The 20,797-nt window shown below is 40.8% G+C and overlaps 1 protein-coding gene across 2 annotated transcripts in view; it reads right to left on the reverse strand.

The window, feature by feature from the left end:
* PRKG2 (protein kinase cGMP-dependent 2) overlaps positions 1 to 20,797 on the reverse strand; it is an 898,053-nt gene that overhangs the window by 10,590 nt on the left and 866,666 nt on the right. The window lies entirely within an intron of this gene.

The following is a 20,797-nucleotide window of genomic DNA, read 5'->3' on the forward strand; positions in this document are numbered from 1 at the left end:
CATAAGGAAGAAAATCTTAACTGTTTGTATTGCCAATAAGTTAAAACAAATAACACATGTTTATAAGAAGTAAAAAGAAATATGCCTTGCTCAGGGTCCCAAAAACCCTTAAAATGACCTGGGCAAGAGATAGAGGTATGAAGAGAGAAGGAGAAAGGTTGACAAACAGAAATAGAGGTGAGACAAAGAAAAAGTTCATTTTCCCAGAATGACTCTTGGATGGAGAGGGGCTCTGGGCAAATGCCCAGTTTTGCCTATACCTTTAACTGTCTGTGTCATTGACGCAAACTAAGGTCAACCAAGTCCACTTGGTAATGATTATATTAAATCATCTTTATATGAATTTTCTCTAGACAGAGGTTTTCCAGGTGAGTCAGGATAAATATCAGAGTTTGACATAATCAAAGATCCCTATATTTGTTTCTTTATACTTTAATCAATGTTACATTCAGAAACAACCAAAAGAAGAAGCAGTCTCGTGGGTTAATGAGCTCTTCATATAGCTATAACAAATCAGAATACCCAATACAGTCACTTTTTAATGCCTGCAAAAGACTTCAGTTCAATCACATTTGTTATATATCTATCACCATATTTTTTCAATACTTTGAAAATAGTAATATACAATCTCAAATCTATAAAATCCAATGACACTGCTGTCTGAGTTATGGTGTTTTTATTTGTGTGTGCTTACATGTGTGTTTACATGTGTATGCAAATGTGTTTCTAATAGATAGTGGTTTTCATTTTGTTCCAAGCTTTCGTTTGTGTGGAAAAAGCTAATTTTAATAACAGCGAAATTAGTAAAATGCTTGGAAATGTTGGATGACACTTTTTGGACCACAATTGAAAGCTGCTTTTATTTTAGCGTGTTTGCAATGAAAGCAGCAGTGCGTGTTTTGTTAATTAAGACAATTAAAATGATCAGTACTATTCCTAAAACATTTGTGCATCATAGAATATGGAAAATCATGAATTGATGAAAAACATTCAGAGCTCAAATGGAAGCAAAAAGTATCTCATAGCCAAATAAAACTATTCTGAGACATGAAACATTGTACAGAAAAAAGAGAACACCTTAAGGAGAAACAGACCTTATCAATATGATTTAAATGAAATAGCAAATTGGTAAATTACAGTGAGGGACGCTTGAAAAGCTCTTCATTATGATAAGTAGCTAAAACCACACACACAGAAAGAGAGAGTTATTGGAGTACAATGACAGCCTTACATCAGAACAAACAGACCTATTAATAACCTCCTATATTTGTGACAAGCTATTGAAAAATAGGTAGCATTTGAACTAACAAACCATATTGTCAATAATGATCTCTTAGTGTCATAATACACTGATTTCCACAAGGGATGAAGCACTGAAATCGGTACCTTAATAATATTTTACAATATCCATAGCAGTCTAAACAAAGAGAGAGCATGCCTTCTAATTCTTCCTGATGTATGACCTTATAATCTTTAACACTACTGACCACCAAAGGATAAATTCTGCCAAAACCCACATGTGCTACAGTGGAAAAGTCCTCAATTGATCTACAGCCTCCCTGACGAACTGCACACAGAACCAGCTGCTTCAACGTAATCAATTTCACCTGCAGAGTCTCTTTATTCTTAAACCTATGCTATTTGGCTTTTATATGGAGACTTTGAGTGACCTATTGGAGAAGATGGGTGTTGAGGTGTACCAGTGCACCGGGGACACCCATGTCTACTTGGCAACAAAGCTCCCAAAAGATGTCTATACCCTGAAAATCTGTTGTGAAAAAGTGCAGGACTGGATGTCAACAAATTTTTAAGGGAGCCCAAAGTTTGCGTAATTTGCCTCATCTTAATTATGCGCAATTTCAGAAAAAGTATGCACAATTATGCGAAATGGAAATCCAGCATTTAGCACTATATCGAAATTAGTCTTTTTTTGTATCCAATTTAAATACAAAAATGCATTTTGCACAAAAAATAGCACAAAAAACACAAATGCTGTGAACATCAGCCGCTCACGTTCTTGTGACATAGATTGGTCCCGTGCTACTGTGAAAGGACTTTTGCATCAACAGTCTTTAATTATGTTATCAGGAGTAATTACAATATTTCGAGAGTTTAGTATATCATGCAAAATTCAAATTAGGTGGAAATCACACAATATTACAACGGCGTAACAGAAATTTCACCTGTGCCTACAAATTACCTTGGACTCATTCCTGAGAAAATGGAATTTATTCACGTACAAAAACAACACAATCACAAATTTAATGCACAATGTCTAAAGAAGCTCAAATCATATGATTTCACCCTTGTCATATCTCTTACAGTAAAACCACCAGGCATCTGGACCGATCTCCCCCTACTAATGACGTAACATCAACCATAGAGTGACAGCAACTAGATCAACATTCTACCTAAAAAAGCTCAACCTTTCTTTACACCAATTAACTTTCACCACCTTGTCCAAACTCTGGTTATCTCCCAAATTGATTTTGGGAATGCTACTTGCTTTGGGGGAGGGGAAAGGGGAGGGTTGCACTCTCCCCTCTCATGATTGTTTCTATTCAGTAGGTCAGCTCCAGGGAAATGATTATACACTAAAACCCTGCCTACACAGTGCAATTTTAGAGCAATGGTGGCTGAAATGGGAGCATCTTGATGATACGCACCCGAGGTACCTTTAGCCACTGCTCAAAACTTCAGTCCAATGATTCTGATGGCGGCCTCCATCCGGGCTTTAATGACTCTGCGCATCTCTCATCAAGGCCAAAGGACCACCAGAATGTCCCTCATCTAAGCCGTTGACTCCATCAGAAACATAAGCAAGTAAGAAGTACCTAGCCCTGCTAGTGTACCTATCATAAATAAATTCACATATGCAGGAACCTACCTGATTGAAATCTACAGCTGCAAGACCCAGGCAGCTACTTAAGTAAACAAAATGGTGGCTCCGTAATCACGTATGAGGGGAAGCAAGATACGCGTGACTGGTACCACTTCAGTGCACCTAGATCACTACCTAACTATAGCTGTGTCAAAACATATAGGGGTACTTAAAATGCACAGCATGCGTTTAGCAATAAATAACTGCTAACTTTCACCCGTGCTGAGGTCTCCCAACCTCATTGGTCTTGCAACTAAAATGGCAAGCTCGTCCGCCTACTGCAATACTGAATGGGTCACTAAATCTACTAAACCTCTGGCATTCTTCTACTAAGCGCTTAGCAATTAATAGTGCTCACCACTGCATATCAAGCTGTAACACGTCATTCAAATCAATACGATGCGGTTCCACGGCTCCCCCGAGATCCACGCTCTGAGCCTCTACAAACAGATGCTCGGTCTAGCTTTAGTCATCAGCTGCGGCGCCCAGTATCACAGCGGGAGTAATGTGTCTAAAAACTATCCAGCGCTGCATCCTGTCCATAATCTATCTAGGGCTTGTCCATAATCTACCCAGCACTTCAAGTTGCCCATAATCTACCTAGCACTGCAACAAAGTTGCCGTCTACTGAGAACTTGCAGAAGGCAGGCATAGGACTGATTGGTGGCACGCTAAAGCAGGTAATACCCATAACAGGTAAAATCTAATACCTTGTTCAGCACGCTTGAAAATTCACCGGCCCTGATCTAATAGACGTTGAGAAATTGATGAGAATATTGTTGACAGTATTCTAGATTTCCTATACGTTCACCGGACTCTATATACCACACATAGGATATTCATCTGCTTTGAGTCTGTTGACTCTGCATTGACCTAATATTAAGAAGCACACTGATCACTCAGACCCCACTGGGACCAACAACCCCAAGATCTATTCTCTCTGATTGTTGCTAATTTATTGTTCAATCCAGAAACTTTACTCCCCATAAGTGCTAGTAGACTGAAGGTTAACAGCCCTTTAGAGTGTCTATCTGACTATCACTCTCTTCAAGGAACCCTCTATAGAGCACACTGTGAATGGGACCCGGACAACTACACCTATTAAGAGAGCTAAGCCTATTGAGAGACTAACTGTCCTATCTTACCAGTTTGGTGGTAAACGCCCAAATGTGACCTCCTGTTCTATCAACCTATTTAGTACAGATACATCAGGTTAGCCCAATTCCAACAAGCTCCTAAAAGCAAACAATAGTACTTTTCCATTGTTGGTGACTTCCTACTTCTACTCACATCCACAATACGGTGCAATAGTTTAGCTGGGGGTCCATCCCCTCTTCAGCGCTCACACCCAAATAGGGATAAAATACTCACGGACCCGTCATCTTCAATTTGCTTCCTAATGACTCAAACTTCAGAACAATTTCTCCATACTTCTATACCAAGATACCCAAGATCCATCAGTGCACCGATCCATCAGTGCACCACTCCTACATAATATGGCAGAAAAAATCTACAACGAGATTGATGAGTCACTGTGGACCTGCCAGACCCCGAATCCCAAGACAAAAATAAAAATGACATTTACTCCTCACTGGAAATGATCCTCAAGAAACTGGCAGATGTCCATGACCTTCCAAAGTCTGCAAAAGACAACACAGACACAATGCAGAATGAAATCTGAGCTATCTGCACGTACATCAAGCAAATCAACATCAGAATAGCTGAAACTAAACGCAGAATTGGTAACCTGGAAGACTCCAAAACCAAAGGCAGAAAAGCTATCTTGGCTCTCAACACCACAACACCACGTTTATATCCAGAGAACTAGCTGCTCTAGAAAACAGAAACAGACGGGGGAACCTTTGTATCTTCGACATTCCAGAAGGAGAAGAAGACCTGGCTGGGTCCTGTATTCTGTTCCTGCTGAAACAATACATCAAAATACAGACATAATATTAAAAAAAGAATTGGGATACATAAGTGGGGTCAAATTATAGAAGACAATCGACTAGTCCAGTAGGAGTCTTTGGTAGAAATCACGGAGGGCAACCGGTCGAAATTTAAGTATTACCAATTTGCGAGCTGTTGGTAATACTTAAAGCAAAGGGGCAAGCAAAAACGGAAAAGGCAACCACTGTAAGGAGGATAAGATACAAAAAAATAGCTCCAGCTTAATGAAGTCTGTGAGTGGTATTGGATGTTAGGTCAGGATGGAAAGGAAGAGTTCACCCTGCCTGCGGAGATTTGGAAGAGAGACCTGACAAATCTGGACGTGGAAATCCTGTGGCAAGTATTGGTGCCTTTTCTTTGGTCATCTATTAAATCTGCGCCTTTCAGGAAAAATCATTTGTTTACTGTGCATAAGGCTTACTGGACGCCAAGGAAGCTGTCAGAGGTGGGAAGCCAGGAGGCAAGGTAGTGCCCCAAGTGCAATGAGGAAAAGGATGACCATGTCGGTATGTTCTGGCAGTGTCTCTTGATCAAGATCTTCTGGCAAAAAGTGGGTTAGGTGCTGTCAGACATAATGAGTCAAGAGATCAAGGTAAGCCTGATACTGGTCATTTCTGGGGCTGTCAATGTGGGGGTGAATCCCTTGAGTCCTTTCAAGACACAAAAATCTCTTATCTATGTAATAATCGTGCTTGCACAAAGAGAGATATGTCTAAAGTGGACTCTCCCCAGTCCCTTTGGTGTAGGAACAACATTTTGGGACATTTGGGATGATTAGCATAAATCCCGCTCTTCTAGTAGGAAACCCTAACCACCTTTCTGTTTGTAATGCGGATGTCCAATAATTAAACATCAACGGAACAAAAGTTGAAAGGGAGTTGGCTCGGTGGTCATGTATAGAGCTTCTATTTTTCAAACTAATCTGCGTCTGAGGTCTAGGATTCCAACATTGTGGGGAGCACATGGTCCTTGGGCTCTTTCGACTCTCCCGTAGATAGTGTGGGACTTTCAATACAGCCTCGGCGTTTCCTGGCCTCTCTGATGAAAAATGAGGACAACAAATAAATAAAAATAATATTTGGAAAAAGGCTTGAATTCTACAGAGCACATAGTGTACCAACATGGAAACCCTCTAACCAGACTCATCGGCGTCCAATTGTTTGCAAGATACTCAGCTATCAACATGTGGAAAAATCCTTTATGAAGAAACATGACTATATACAAAGGAAAAGCAACAACGTTTTATTCGCACAAGACTGTTCTAAATCCACATTTGAGACTAGGAAGGGTTTCCTTGCTCTGCGTGCCTGGTTGAAAGCAATAAACTGCCAATTTTCTTTTGCAGGTGCAGGTCCTGCCAAATACCACATGACAATAGCGAGCATTTCGCATATCTTTAAAGATCGTCATACCCTCACAGAATTCTTGAATGAAAATGCTGAATCAGAGAAGGACACTTCTTTGCACAAGGCACATTTTCAGGGCACAAACACTAACTCTTAACTGAACTCTTCTCGCCAAAGACTAACTTCTAACACACTCTACAAGATGAAAATGTCTTCCTGCGTCTTTTGCCTTCACTCTCATCTTACAACACTCTCCAAAGGCTCGTAACCTCCAAGACCCTGATGTTTTCATCACCCTTACTTCGGTGACTAATGATACTCCTGAGCAAGTATCCTAACATGCGCTATACATAGCTAAGCTCTCGCAACTACATTTGTGTTCATCCAAACAAGGTACAATGACCAAAGTTAAAAAGGAAGCGCAGAAGCAGGTTCTTTGATGTAAGTCTTCTTGTCACAGCAAGATGTTTAATTTTCTCCAGACTTGAGAATAATACAGACGCCGACACGTGTTTCGTCGTGTGCGGTTGAGTCACACGACTCTTCAGGGCTGGTAATACAAAATAATGTATGCACTTGTTAACTAAACATGTTCAGCTATATACTGCATATGGTGACACTTGTGCAACCGACATGCAGTTTGTGGCGTGCGTGGATATCGCACATGGTTGGTGAAATATAGTGAAAATACTTGCATAGTTGAGCAAGTGATTGGTCTATGGTGCTAATGTGCACGTAGTGAGTGAAATGGAGTTAAAAGACCCATGTGTGGTCATGTGTCACTCGTACACAGTGGTCCTAAAAATTTAGAGGGTGTTCATAGTGATGGTGAGTGAAACGTGAAATGTCAGAAACATTCTATTTAATAAAATACGTAAGGAGGTATGTGAGTGGCTTCTTGGTGTGGCGGTAATACAGGTGCCTATACGTGTTCAAGATCCAGAGAGCACAAAACATGCAAAAACTATTATTCAAAGGATAATAGACATTACCTTCCACTCCAATTCTAATATGTGGATGGAGTAAGTCTAGACCTCTGAAAGCTCTGTATCGAGCTAAAATACAGTGAGGGTAAAATAAGGAAGAAAGAAAAAGGGGACTCATAAGGAGGCTTGCAAAGGAAGGAAATGTTTGCAGAACTAATTCGAGTTTTGGGCAACGAAGAAAAAACAAATAATCCCTTACCAATGGGTTTTCTGTGAGTTTATGCAACAGCCGATGCTGTGTAACACAATATTCAGTTGCAGTGTGAGGATAATAAATGTCTTATCCCACTGGTAATTTTCATATGAAGGAATAGCACTATGTATAAACAAAAGGGGATGAGGGAATTATGAGTAAACATTACAAAGTGCTAATTGATTACTTCGAGCAAGTCAGCTAGTTCATAAGGATTCAAAACAGCGTTTGCCCAAAAAGCTATTCAAGAATAAATATTATTTTCAAAATTGTGAAGGGTTACCTGCTAGTTGCTATGGTATAAGGCGGAAAGCCGGGAGGGGATTCTTTGTGGCGCCAGAAAGAGGAAACGGGTGCGTGTCCTCCGCAGTGGTGTGCTAAAGGTAAATATAACATCTCCAATAAGAAACGTTTCCAGGGACAAGCGTATAGAGCATCGCATACCCGACGCTTAAACTGTAAAGCGCGGGTATGCGGTGTGTTAGATAGCGGTGGGGAAACATAACGCTTACCCGCTGCAGGCAATCCCTCCTCTGTTGGTTCCCGGCGGTCGTCTCTCGTGTACGGACACGTGACCCCGGGAGAGGAGGGATTATATAGAGAAAGATCGAGATAGAAGACGTACTTCCGCAATTGGATAGTTACAGCGCCATTATTGAATGGGGAAGCTTATGGCGAAAGGAGGACGTTTATGTCTATTTACATATAAATAGCCGTCCTTGTCTGTAGTTAGTCGCCACATTTAGAAACAACGGAGAAGGAGTGAAAGTAAACTACTAACATGTAAGTAAAATAAAATAAAGAGATTCCCGCTGACTACTCATATTACTTCAATGGTTATTGTTCCAATATGGGGAAAGATTTTCAGCGCTGATAGGTAACACAGCGATCAAAAAACCCCATGTCCATTGAAACGAAAAATTCAACATAAAAGGGTGACGTTGAGACATGCAGGGCAAGGCCTGGGTGTGGCCGGATTACTTAGATGTATTGTGCAAAAGAGTAAAAGGTGCAGAGATTAATTGTGAACAAAGGTGAACGACAGTAGTGAGGCACATCCTGTCCATATACACTTAAAATAATTAAAGTCTTTAAATGCAAGAATGCGAAACCAGGACTTAGGATATGTAAATAGACAGTAAGGATTACGAAATAGTAGACAATGTTTGTACTGTCACTCTTGATAATCAAAAAAACATTAGCAATAATCTAAAAACATTTACCCTTGTTAAATGGTACAATATACAAGGTTTGTCTTAAAAACACATACATGGAAGTAGAATACATTTGATCCCTAAAGAGAGGAAATCCAATGTGTTGTCATTTGTTTTCCTCATTTTAGGGCTCCTAGTGTTTGCGCAGTATGTCAATCTGTGTGCACCAAGGATCCCCCGGTACATTATTAATCTCCAAGAAAATATTGGAGCTCAGAATCATAGTTAAGCTCATGTTCTACGCTGCGTAAGCGCATGATCCAAGTGGCCTCCCTACGCCTGAGCATCAGTTCACGATTGCCCCCCCTGATGTTGAGGGGAATTAGATCGATCCCAAAAACACGTACTTTGATGTCATCCTCATTGGGTTGACATTCTGCCACATGAAGGGCTACTGGGTATCTGGGGTCCCTCTTTTGTATAGCTCTCATGTGTTCAGCTACCCTCTCTTTAAGAGCTCTAATGGTACTCCCCACATATTTTTTGCCGCATTGGCATTCGATGATGTACACTACAAACTTGCTGAGGCAAGTGATGTTGTGTTTAATCTGATAAACCATACCATCATGTCCTGCAAAGTTTTTTGTACCGTGTACCTAACATGCGCACTGCATTTGTAAGTACTCTCGCTATATAGTGTTATTGAGTCTGCCTACAACAAGCCTGTTAACGGCAACAGAAATAAGGTATGAGAACACTACAATTGTGAATGTGAAATACAATACTATCTCAAAACAATGGGTGAATGTACAATTGCTATTTCGATGATTTTCAAATCCTTTTTCTACTTTAAATGCATATATCTTGGTCTGATGGTCCAACGACCCTTAGTACTATGGTTAAGAAGGTTCTACCAGTTAACATTCTCAACACTTCTTTTCAGGTGTGACACATTATATGGAAAACAGGTATATTTTAAGGTTACATAAACCATAAGTTTTCCCTTATCCTTATGAGTGGTGAAATGTACACCTATTTTGAAAAAAAGTGTATGTACTATCTATTGTTTTGTTCTTGAATTACCTTTTCCTTGGAGGAGGGTTTTCTCCTTTCGCCCTTCCTGTTGTATGCATGGGGGTGAGGGGTTTAATGCCTGGGATGGACTGTTTGAAAATGGTATTTTATTTGATAATGATTTACATTTTTTTCTTTTTTTTCCTCATCAATATTATTTGCAAACACTATCAAGGGAAGGAAAAGCTGCATGCAAGTGAACAATTCATACCAAGTTGGGCTTAACAACACTTCATTCTGGACACAACTCCACAACATAGGGAGTAATCTTTGGAATTGCATCTCTCTCTGTTATGCCACCAATTCCTGTTATTCTGTCATGCTATATATGAAACACAATGACTTTCACTTTTGACAGCTTGCATAGATACTTCATTTCAATATTATCAGTAAACCCACTAGGCCCGTAACAAATCCATACAATCCCATGCCCTGACTCATGACAAATCCTAAACAGAATATAAAGATATTCTCACTAAATGCAAAAGGGATCAAAAAGGAAAATCATTGGCTACCAATATAACCTTCGGGGAGATATTATCCTACTTCAGGGAACCGAGGTTGATTCCACACACATTATATCCACACAGGGGATGTAACAGAAGGGGCCCGACCAATGGTTTACTAATCCCTAATCATCCTGAAGCTCACAGAATGTACGCATGGTCAATAAGAAAGGAAAAAAACAAATCCTTTCAGTTCAAGAACCCTGACTCACCCGAATGTGACATGCTTCATCATTGGGTTCTCCAACTAAGGAGTTGGGCGGTAACAGACGTACCCAGTGGTTTGAGAGTGGACATTATTCTTCCCCCGGTGGACTCAGAATAAACACGGGTCCTTGCTATCCTGGCTGCTCTCATACCTTGGTGGCCACTATTGTTTTTATTTGTTATCACAGGACCTGACTATTTTTCCAGGTCCTGATCAATGCCCCTGAACCCCATTAGGGTTGAATATGGGCAGAAACATGTTGACCACCTATAGAGGTATATTTGATCTTTTTACCCTATCCCAGTGGACCACTGAATAAAATTGATTCAGCCCCTAGAGATAGTTTTATTCACCACTCCTTTTTGCACTATGTCCCTCACTGACCTTATAATATCGATCTTCCTTAAAACACCTCAGCTCCTTCCGGCAGGGGAGTTGTAGCCCACACCATGGACCTTGCAATCCAGGTGTGAGGAGGAAACCCAATCATGAAGCATGTCACCTTCAGGTGAGTGATGGTTCTTGTCCTGAAAGGAGTTCTCCCCTGATTCCACACACAACATATCACTCATAAATAATCCGTTTTGTGTCATAGCATGCTTCTCTGCAGTTGGTAAACAAATGGTGTCCTAACCTTGATCACTAAGAAATCAAACATTGACATGTTTCAAATATTTCAAAAGCAACGGAGCTGGATCATCCCAAAACTCTCCAAAAACAATAATGAGTTAATTGTGATGATGTGCGCCCTGGGCGGATGACCCATCCTTCTCGAATGAGCTTTCTATTCCACTTAAAAGGATCCCAGACTCTACCACGACCATCTTTGCAGGAGACGTCGATCTACCAAGGGACTCTACATTAGGCAGAAACTCACAATTTACATTGTACCCTAACAAAAGCCATTAAGCTCTAAAAAAAACCTATGCTCTAGATACAATCTTATCAACACTTGGAGAATGCAAAATCCAGATGAAAGGGAATTATACCTTTTGGTCATTCCCACACAATTAATACTTTTGAATAGACTACTTGTTAATTTTGGGACACTTCATTAGAAAGGTTGGCCACAAAACAATTCAGCAAGAGTGTTATCAGATTACTTATATATCACTATGTCCATCACTGACCCCTCAAGAAGACACAAAACAAACACAATAGAGGTTCAATGACGAAATCACAAAAATAATGTCAAATCATTGAAGACTGTGTTATGTAGAAGAAAAAGGGGGTAAATCGTTGTTTAGAGACCATAGCGATTCAATAAGCTCGACCCCTAAGAATAATCCATATACGGCGGAAGAAATAATTAAAAGAATCAAAAAAAGGAAAAACAAGTGGGGCGCCAGGCCCGAATGGCATCCCACAAGCGGCGTACAAATATGCTCCGGAATTCTGGGGACCTTGCCTGGTGGAACTGTTCTCAGACGTACAGAACATGAACCAAGTACAAGAGAGTTGGAAAGGATCAATATTTACGCCGATTTATAAAGGTTGGGACAGATCCTTAGCAAACAACTATGGTTTGATAGCGTTGCAGGACATCGAGGCAAAATATTTTGCTTCTCTACTCTTGGATGATTTGGTCGCATGGTCTAGTGAGAAAGAACTGATTCCCCTAAATCAAACGGGGTTCAGGAAAGGGATCGGAACAACAGCAAATATCCTATCCATAACTATGATTGCAGAGAAGTGCATGAGTAGAAAGCAGGATCTGAACATGTGTTTTATAGATCTTCAGGTGGCCTTCGACAGTGTGGATCGTAATCTGCTGTGGGCCAAATTGAGATCATGGGCAATTCCTGAGTGTATCCTAAAGGGTTTGCTGCTATTTTATTCTGATACTTGGTCGCAAGTAAAAATTGGTGATGGATCACGACTGTCGAGAAAAGTTCCCACAACCATCGGCCTCAAACAGGGGTGTGTTCTTGCGCCACACTTATTTAACCTCTTTATCTCAGATCTCTCTGCAAAATTGAACCACTGCAATGCTCACCCACCAAAACTTGGCGATTTACAGCTCACGCACTTGGCTTATGCAGACAACATTGTCCTTCTGAGCCTAACAAAGGTGGGGCTAACCAGATTAGTAACGGAACTATCGGTCTTCTTGATGGCAAACAAGTTGTCATTAAACATTTCAAAAACTAAAACCATGTTGATCACTAACCGCCGTGGATTGCATCATGATATATGGTTAAAAGGAAAACCTCTAGGGAAAGTCTCGGTTTACAAATATTTGGGATTTTATATAGATGACAAACTTAACCTAAAAGAACAGAAGAACTATCTGACACAAAGAGCGGGTGCTCTGATATTTGGACTAAGTACCTTGGCAAAAAATTGGAAGGGCCATCACTTAAACCCCTTCTAACCGTAATGGCAAATAAAATCCTCCCAACCCTGACCTATGCAAGTGTTGCAATGCATGGAAAGGATGCCGACCTACTAAACATCCTGACAACTAAAATATACAAAAAAGTATTACGTCTCCCACGCACGACATCACCAGCGCAATTAGGACTTGAATTTGGACTAAAAAACGAAATACCGGGGAGACAATACTCTTATATTAAGGTTTGGTATCAGATCAAGCAAAAAGCAAGTAATAACAATCTGAATACCTACCTATGGCAAGAGTTTAATTCCCAAAAGAATTCCAAAGCAAATCAATTTCTCATGCAAGCTTTGGAGACAACCTGCTCAAAAACCCTATGGGATAATAATCTGTCATTTGTTGTCCTAAAACAGACCCTAAATAAAGTGGCCAAACTTCATTCGGTAATCTTGGACAAAGAAATGTTCTCCCATCGTTCGCACTCATGGGCTGTGATAAATGGCTATAAGACATTGACAGCTGCAAAATACCTGGAAACAACTTACTCTATTTTTATTAAGAAAAAGCTGATGGCGTTGAGACTTGGTGACTTTCCCACACGAGCAAATGAACCTGCCTGGAAATTGCTTGACGACGTTTCTTGTCGACTGTGTGGTAGCCCTAAAGAGGACCTAATACACATAATTTGTCACTGTAAGATGCTATCCAAGGAACGGTCACACCTAAAGGAAAGTTATCGGTCCATGAAACTACGAACATGTAGATCAGCCATTATTGGAAGCCTGGATACTACTGCTCCAAGAATACACTGCAAGCTGGTGAAGTTCTTGCAGGCATTTGAGAAACGTATAAAAACAATATGAACAATTAATGCTTTGAACTTTTTAACATTGTAACATTTTTTAGCGACAAATTTGTAAATTTTATATTTGTGTGTGACATTCATCAAATTGTTATGGTTTTAAATAACTAAACAATAAAGTTTAAATTTCAAAATTTCATTGAAGACTCAACACAGAACTTCCACAAAGAAAACAAGGAAAATAATTTCTCTGACATCACCAGATTGGAAGCCCTGAAAGCAACAGTAAAATGTGTGATTATTAAAATGTGTTCTAATATGAACAAAGAAGCTAACAGTAAGCTCTTGGAATTATAGAAACAAATGATAGATTTGGAAAAACACAAAATTTCCTCTACAGATAACCTTATATTAAATAAGATTGTCTTGAAAAAATATGAATACAATACAACTATAAGCCCAAGAGCAGGTATGTTGATGAATAAACAAAAAAGCATTAGAGTACGTGAAGCTAACAAAGCGGGTACAACTCTAGCATCATACTTAAAATATAGACTTGAAAGATACTCCATAAATGCCATTAAGGATGACAACGGCCTTGTCCACACTAACCCCAATAAAATAGCAGATATCTTTAGAGATTTTTACCAAAACCGTTACACAAACAATACTTCACTAGATTACAAGAAATATGAAGTATATCTAGATAAGGCCAACTTGCCCAAACTAACAGAGGAAGAAATGAAAACGATTTATAGTCCAATAACAAAAGAAGAAATAGCCTGTGCTATAAAAAAAAATCAAAACAGGCAAGGTTCCCAGCCTGGATGGGTATAGTGCACAAGTCTTTAAATCATTTTCCACAAGAATTATCCAACCTTTACTAAAACTCTACACCCACTTTGCCAACACTGGACAAGTCACAGGCACCCCAGCCATGATACTCTCCTTCAGGCTCCAAAAATACATAAATAAACTAATTCATCCCTCACAGGTTGGATTTCTGAAGAACTGATTGTCCAGGGACTAGACACGACCACTTTGTCACATCCTAGAAAAAGCAACATTTTGAAAGGCACCTATACCTACTGTAGCAATTACGCTTGATGCAGAAAAAGCTTTTGAAAAAGTTGAATGGTACTACTTAAATTCGGTCATTTAGAAATTTACTCTGGGTGAGTCCTTGATTTTTGTTTTTGATCTTTTTATTGAATTCTGACATATGTGATACATATTATGACCATACATAATATTTGCTGAACCAGATAGCATTTACAGGAATCACATTGTTCAAGGCATTATACCAAATTATAAACATGTGATGACTGTTCTATCCAAATCTGTGCAATAAAATGAGTTATGTCTAATACAACAAGTAAATCACATCGATCGTCGTCTATTGCTATTAAGATATGTAATAAGATTACAGGTGCCTTTTTCACATACAAATTTGTTTCACATGTATATTTCTAATGACTCCTATCAGCCATACCACAGCATCTGGGTTGGTGATCAACTATATTATGTGTAATCATAAAACCTTTAACAACAAATCATGAGGAAAAGGAGGGGGGACAGGGTAGACTGAGATGGGGAGTGGCGATCCATGCCTTCTACAATGTTTCCATTTTCCCAGATTTAGATGTGTTAACTTTAATATCATATTACTGCATGTTGGGCCAGTGTACATGATATATAGTGCTTGTTCAAGACCCATGAGCAGTCTACAATAATTAGTATTAGGAATGTCTGGGGGGTTATCTGGGGTTATTGCTACCTGAAGCACCGTCAGGATTGTGTTCCAGGCTATCGAAATGGGATACCTGCGCAGTCCAAGTCTGTCCTCCCTTAGCAAAGAGACAGCTTCAGCCTTAGCCCAGTTCAGCACAGATTGTGTCCAGACTTTAAGGTGTGGCGTATCTTCGGCTTTCCATCGAAGTGTGACAAGTCTTTTGGCCACTTCTAAACCCAGGTCTATAAAACTAGAGGAGGCCTGGTGTTTCTTATTAGGAACTATTCCTGCAATGCAAGCCTCCAACGTAGTCGGTAAAGCCCGGTCTGTGCTTGTGGTCAACAATTGTATCACTCCCTGCCAGTATTCTTGCAACTTGGGGCATGACCACAGAATACGTAGCAAATTGGCGTCTATCGCTTTGCAGTGTGGGCAACAAGCATCCGCTCTAATAAAATACCTGTTGATTTTATCTGGGGATAAATATGCTCTATGAACTATATAGAATCAAATCAACCTGAATCATGCATTTCTAGGAATATTTCTGGGGCTCTCCAGCAATACGGCCCATTCTTTGGATGTACAGGGTCATGTCAAATCTGTCTCCCATCTATGATGCAGAGGTGTTAAGTCAGTCAAAGTGTGCTCGCGAATCAATTCTGCTAACCATTTGATAAGGTGCCATCCCGTACCCATCACATGTGTATACTGCATCAAGAGATGTGTCGGGAATTCTTGCGAAACATTGCCCCAGTGGCGTCCCATTGTGGCCATCCAAAAGGCAAGATTTAGGAATTGTCCAGGATGAACACACTCTTCGTCAGCCAAAGAGAGGAAGGGCTGCAATGCACCTCCGTATATAGGTCTCCCAGTGTGTGTATATCGGCGTCATGTCAGTCCATGAGTTCTGCCGCTGTAACTCAGCCCCCCTCTTTTGACATTCCCAATAATGGGACTGTGGGCACATATGGTGTGACTTGTCTATTAAGATATAAAGCCCTACGGAAGCATTTCTGGGCTATCTGCAGGGCCGGACTGGCTACCGGGCAGTTGTGTGTGCTGCCGAGCTGGGGGTTAATTTCTCAGTGGTGGGGGCTTATTTCGTTGATGGGGACCTGCGTGCGCATTGAAATAAAAAAAGCAAAACGAATTTCGTTTTTCACACGCAGGTCCCTATCAACGAAATCAGCCCCCCGCACTGCAGCACACACAACTGCCCGGTAGCCAGTCCGGACCTGGCTATCTGCAGCAGGAGAGGAAGTGAAGTAAGTGACCTAGTGCAAGGTTGAAAGATAAAAAGGAGTCTGTCCAACGCGTACAGGGGACCACTTTCTGCTGTAACAGCAAGCTGTAGCTCCGCCCCCCATTATATTTGGGATGCCAAGTAATAGTGTTCCACGTTGGGTAGAGCTAACCCACCCCATGCTTGAGGTAAGTATCGTTTAGCTAACGCCACCCTACAGCATGTGTTGCTCCATATAAGGTATCTCTTTATCCCTTCCAGCGGCCCAAAAAATGACGCTGGTAAGTGTATCGGAAGATTGGCATAATAATATAATAATCTGGGTAAAATCACCATTTTAATAAGGGCTACCTTACCTGCAACAGAGAGATTAAGCGTTTTCCAGAATTCTACTTGGGATCTTAAAGCTGTGATTGCTCTGGATAGATTACCATCCAGGAGGTCTCGTCAGTGTGATCAATTCAGACTCCCAAGTACCGAAACACAATCGGTTTCCAGGCCACCAGTGCACCATTCACCACCAGGCGGGGGGCCTCTGTTTTAGGAGTAAAGGCAAATAAACATGGTGTCCCCCAGTTCACACCCAATCTCGATAGCGTAGCAAAGAGTTTAAGTGTATCGGGGATGATCGGGGAATCGCCTGCAGCTGGGTGAGTCCTTGACATAAATGATTATGGCACTCTACCACAACCCAACCGCTAGAGTTGTAGCAGGGAGCACTATCTCTAACACATTCTCTTTGAAACAAGGAATTAGACAAGGCTGCCCCTCTTGCCTCCTCTCTTTCTCTTAGCATTAGAGCCCTTTCTACATCAACTGATCAAAAATGGGGGAATATCAGGGGTAACGTTCAGTGATTACACTATAAAAATATCTGCATATGCTGATGATATCTTATTTTCCACTGAGGACGCCCTCAACTCTATTGCCGCCTTAATTACATCAATTCAAGAATTTGCAAATGTATCAGGTTATATAAGGACTAATCTTAAGTTAACCTTCTCAATAATATTGGAGATAAAGATATTCTAGGCGATTCAGGCCTCTATTGGCCTTGACCTGAAGCCTAAGATTAGTCCCAAAGTCTATCTTTAGACCTGATGTCTAAGTTTAGACATTAAGTCTAACTTTAGCCTGAAGTCTAAACCTAGACTTCAGGTTTAAACTTGAACTTCAGGACTAAAGTTAGACATCAGGTCTAAAATGAGACTTAAGGTCGAAAGTTAGATTTTAGGTCTAAACTTAGGCCCCAGGTCTAAAGTTAGGCTTCAGGTCTAAGTTTACCTTTGTGAATCGAGTCATCAATAGTAATGCATTGAACAACTTGCAAAATAATCCTACAAAGGCAACAAAATAATATCAAGGCTTTGGAGTCAAATTGGATGACCATTAAACAGTGATATCTGTTTTCAAAGTGATATTAAAGAGATGCGTTAACGACCTTCAAATGCTGTAACTAATAAAATGCCCTCCTCTAATTTCAGTTTGTTGATGGTCAGTAAGTTAGTTTAGCAGATGGGGTGTAGCAGACGAGGTGGAAGGAGAAGTGGGAGAGCACTATGGTCGCCGGTTAAAGGATCTCTATTATTCTGGAGACCCTCTGGCTACAGGGGAGTGGCTCTCCGAGCTATGTGTAAGACCTGGATTAAACAAATCATGAAGGCGAGCTAACATGATTAGGGGCCCAGCCATAAAATAGCAAAGTCTAGTCAGATTTTCAGACTGACCAATGGAAATTTATTACATGCAACTTGACTTGATGTATATTTATTGTGGGGTAGGGAAACGTTTCAGGCCTGAACTTTGGTAAAGGATTCCCTGCAATCCAGCCTATTACTTATTAAACCAGCAAGTCAGTACTCTGTTTTGCTGCAACACATGTTTTAGTGACAGAGGTATTTATAGTTTGAAACAGACTGCAAATTGACTCCATTGATGAACCTCTCAACGTTTCTACTTTTGTAAAACACACCACCTGAGTTACTTTTAAAGAGCTGCAATAAACATGTTTAGATCCTGATGTCCCACAGGAGAGCTGTTTAAAAAACAAAGCGTCTTATATAGAGTTTGGCGGAACACAATTTGTCAAAACCTGATAGATATCCTGTCCCAAGTATCACAAGTGCCATTGACTTTAATGGACTTATAAGAAGTGTCATGTAGTTCCTATAAATCTCTATAGGATCTGTGCGTTTAGATTCCAGATACCCCCACAGGATAGGTTAGTCTGTAGTCCTGCTAGCTCACAGTGCCCCTATGCAACACTCTTATCATGGAGTGAATAGTTTCTGGTAACTATCGAACAGGAAAACCCTGATTTCTCAGATTCGTGGAAACAGTGCAGTACTTTTCGCTCAGTCACTCGTGCTCACTTTGTCTCAGAGGAAGACACAGAACAAACGGTGGGAACGTTTTTCAATAAGCATTTATTGAACCAGCTTCATTCTAATGAAAAATAGGTGTGATGAAACAACCATAAGACAGAAACAGTTATAAATGATTGTAAGCACCAATAGAGTAAAAGGATGGTAGATTCCTACCATAGTGCTAAAACAATGAATACTGGCAGGTATAAAAATACATGACAATAAACTGCGTACTCCTAAGATGCAATCCTAACTAGATGTATCCCTGTGAACCTAGCATGTATGTAGGTGTAGAGCCAACTTCCTTACCTGAAGTGAAGGACTGTGGGACCCTATCTTGGTCTCAAGAGGTACACCCCGCGAAGGATGTCAGACCACTGTGAGCTGGAGTATTTGTGTGCAGGAACCTCAGCGACTTGATTCAGTGTGTCAGCATGGAAGTCCTTTTCCTCCTCTATCTGCCTCCTCAAAGATAAGGTGTTTATGTATCCAAATTAGTACCATCAGGGGTCTACCTTGCTGTGTCATGTCAGAATAGGATGACAGAACGAGTGACCTTTATACATAGTTACTGTGCAGGAGATGGTAGTCCTGCTGAGATTCCAAGCATCCTCATGCATAATGAATAAGGCTAGTTTTCGCAGCACTGTTACTAGGTAAAAGGTCAGTACTAAGAACCTTTATGTAGTGTAATGGCAGGGTGAAATATAGGTGAAAGGTTTAGTTACTACCTGAGCCTATATCGGGGTACCTGTATAAAACATAACAGAAGAAAGAAGAAATATTCACCACTTTTGTAACAGAGTATGCCATTCTCCAAACTCTTAGGCCCAAAATCAACATAGTATACAGTATGTACTAAGAAAGGACTAGATATAAGAAAGAAAAGGGAGGGAAAAGACAATCCAGGCATATATCATAATTCAAATCGGACGTGTACAGATTAAACAACAGTACAATGGTCCAAGCACTCATACTTGTCTCTGTTACAACTTATGTTTGCCCTTAAACTCTGATTAGATGACCATCTTTCTCAGTTAGAGGAGTACATTGATTGGTGACAATAATTAATTTTTTAGGGGCACCCACAGTCATTATATTGCACCCTACTGTGACAAAATCAAATGCTGATGGTACTTGAGAAGTCCTCGAAAGCACAGAGCAAGGCTACTACATCGGGAATCATGGTCCTCCAAGCCTTCAGGATCGAACTACCATACAAGGCACTGTGCATTTTGCCGGTGTTTTGGCAGAGTGGGGGCTGGTTTTGTTGCTTCTTGTCTGCAACACTTCTGCACTTTACAAAAAAATGTAGTAAAATGGTTTTAAAGTATGCCGGTCATCTCACGCCGGCTTCAAAACCATTTGTTTTTGAATTTGGTTGGTTCCTGCCTCAGGGACGTAACACAAGCCCCTGCAGCCTCTGAGGTGCAGGCAGGGGGGGGCACTCCTTCAGGAGCCCCCTAAACCATTCAATGGGCCCCTAATCAGGTCAAGGTCAATGAATATCTGTGAGCAATGGGAGACTCAGGGACCCCTCCTTACATTCTGAAGGAGACCCCCATTATTTTGCACTGTCCTGTCTCCTGCAGGTTCACCACGAGCAGGAGGATGGGGAATGAGTGGGCTGATGTTGCTTGGCTCAAAGAGTCTGTTACATGTATGACTCGTCAACATTAAAAAAACATGCATTTCTTTATTATGTGACTGCTGCAATGTATTTCAATGTATTATATTAAATTATACCAATTCCTTGAGTGGTATATGTTAGAAGCAGTGGCGGTCCGTCCATTGGGGGTTGCCCCACTAGCCATAGATGACCCCGCACAGTCTGCCACACATGCAGGCTTTTTAAAAAATGCATCTCACTCTGAATTAAAAATCATCTGAGCGCACTGCGCGCTACCTGCCGGGAAAAGCCCGACAGAATCGGGCATGGTATAGGAAGTGGGCCGTGGGGGCAGGGCTGCGGGAGGGAGTGACAGGCAGCGCGCACAGGCAGAGCAGTCGGAGACTCC

This window comes from Lissotriton vulgaris, chromosome 3_1, assembly GCF_964263255.1.
Source record: "Lissotriton vulgaris chromosome 3_1, aLisVul1.2, whole genome shotgun sequence".
Taxonomy (NCBI): domain Eukaryota; kingdom Metazoa; phylum Chordata; class Amphibia; order Caudata; family Salamandridae; genus Lissotriton; species Lissotriton vulgaris.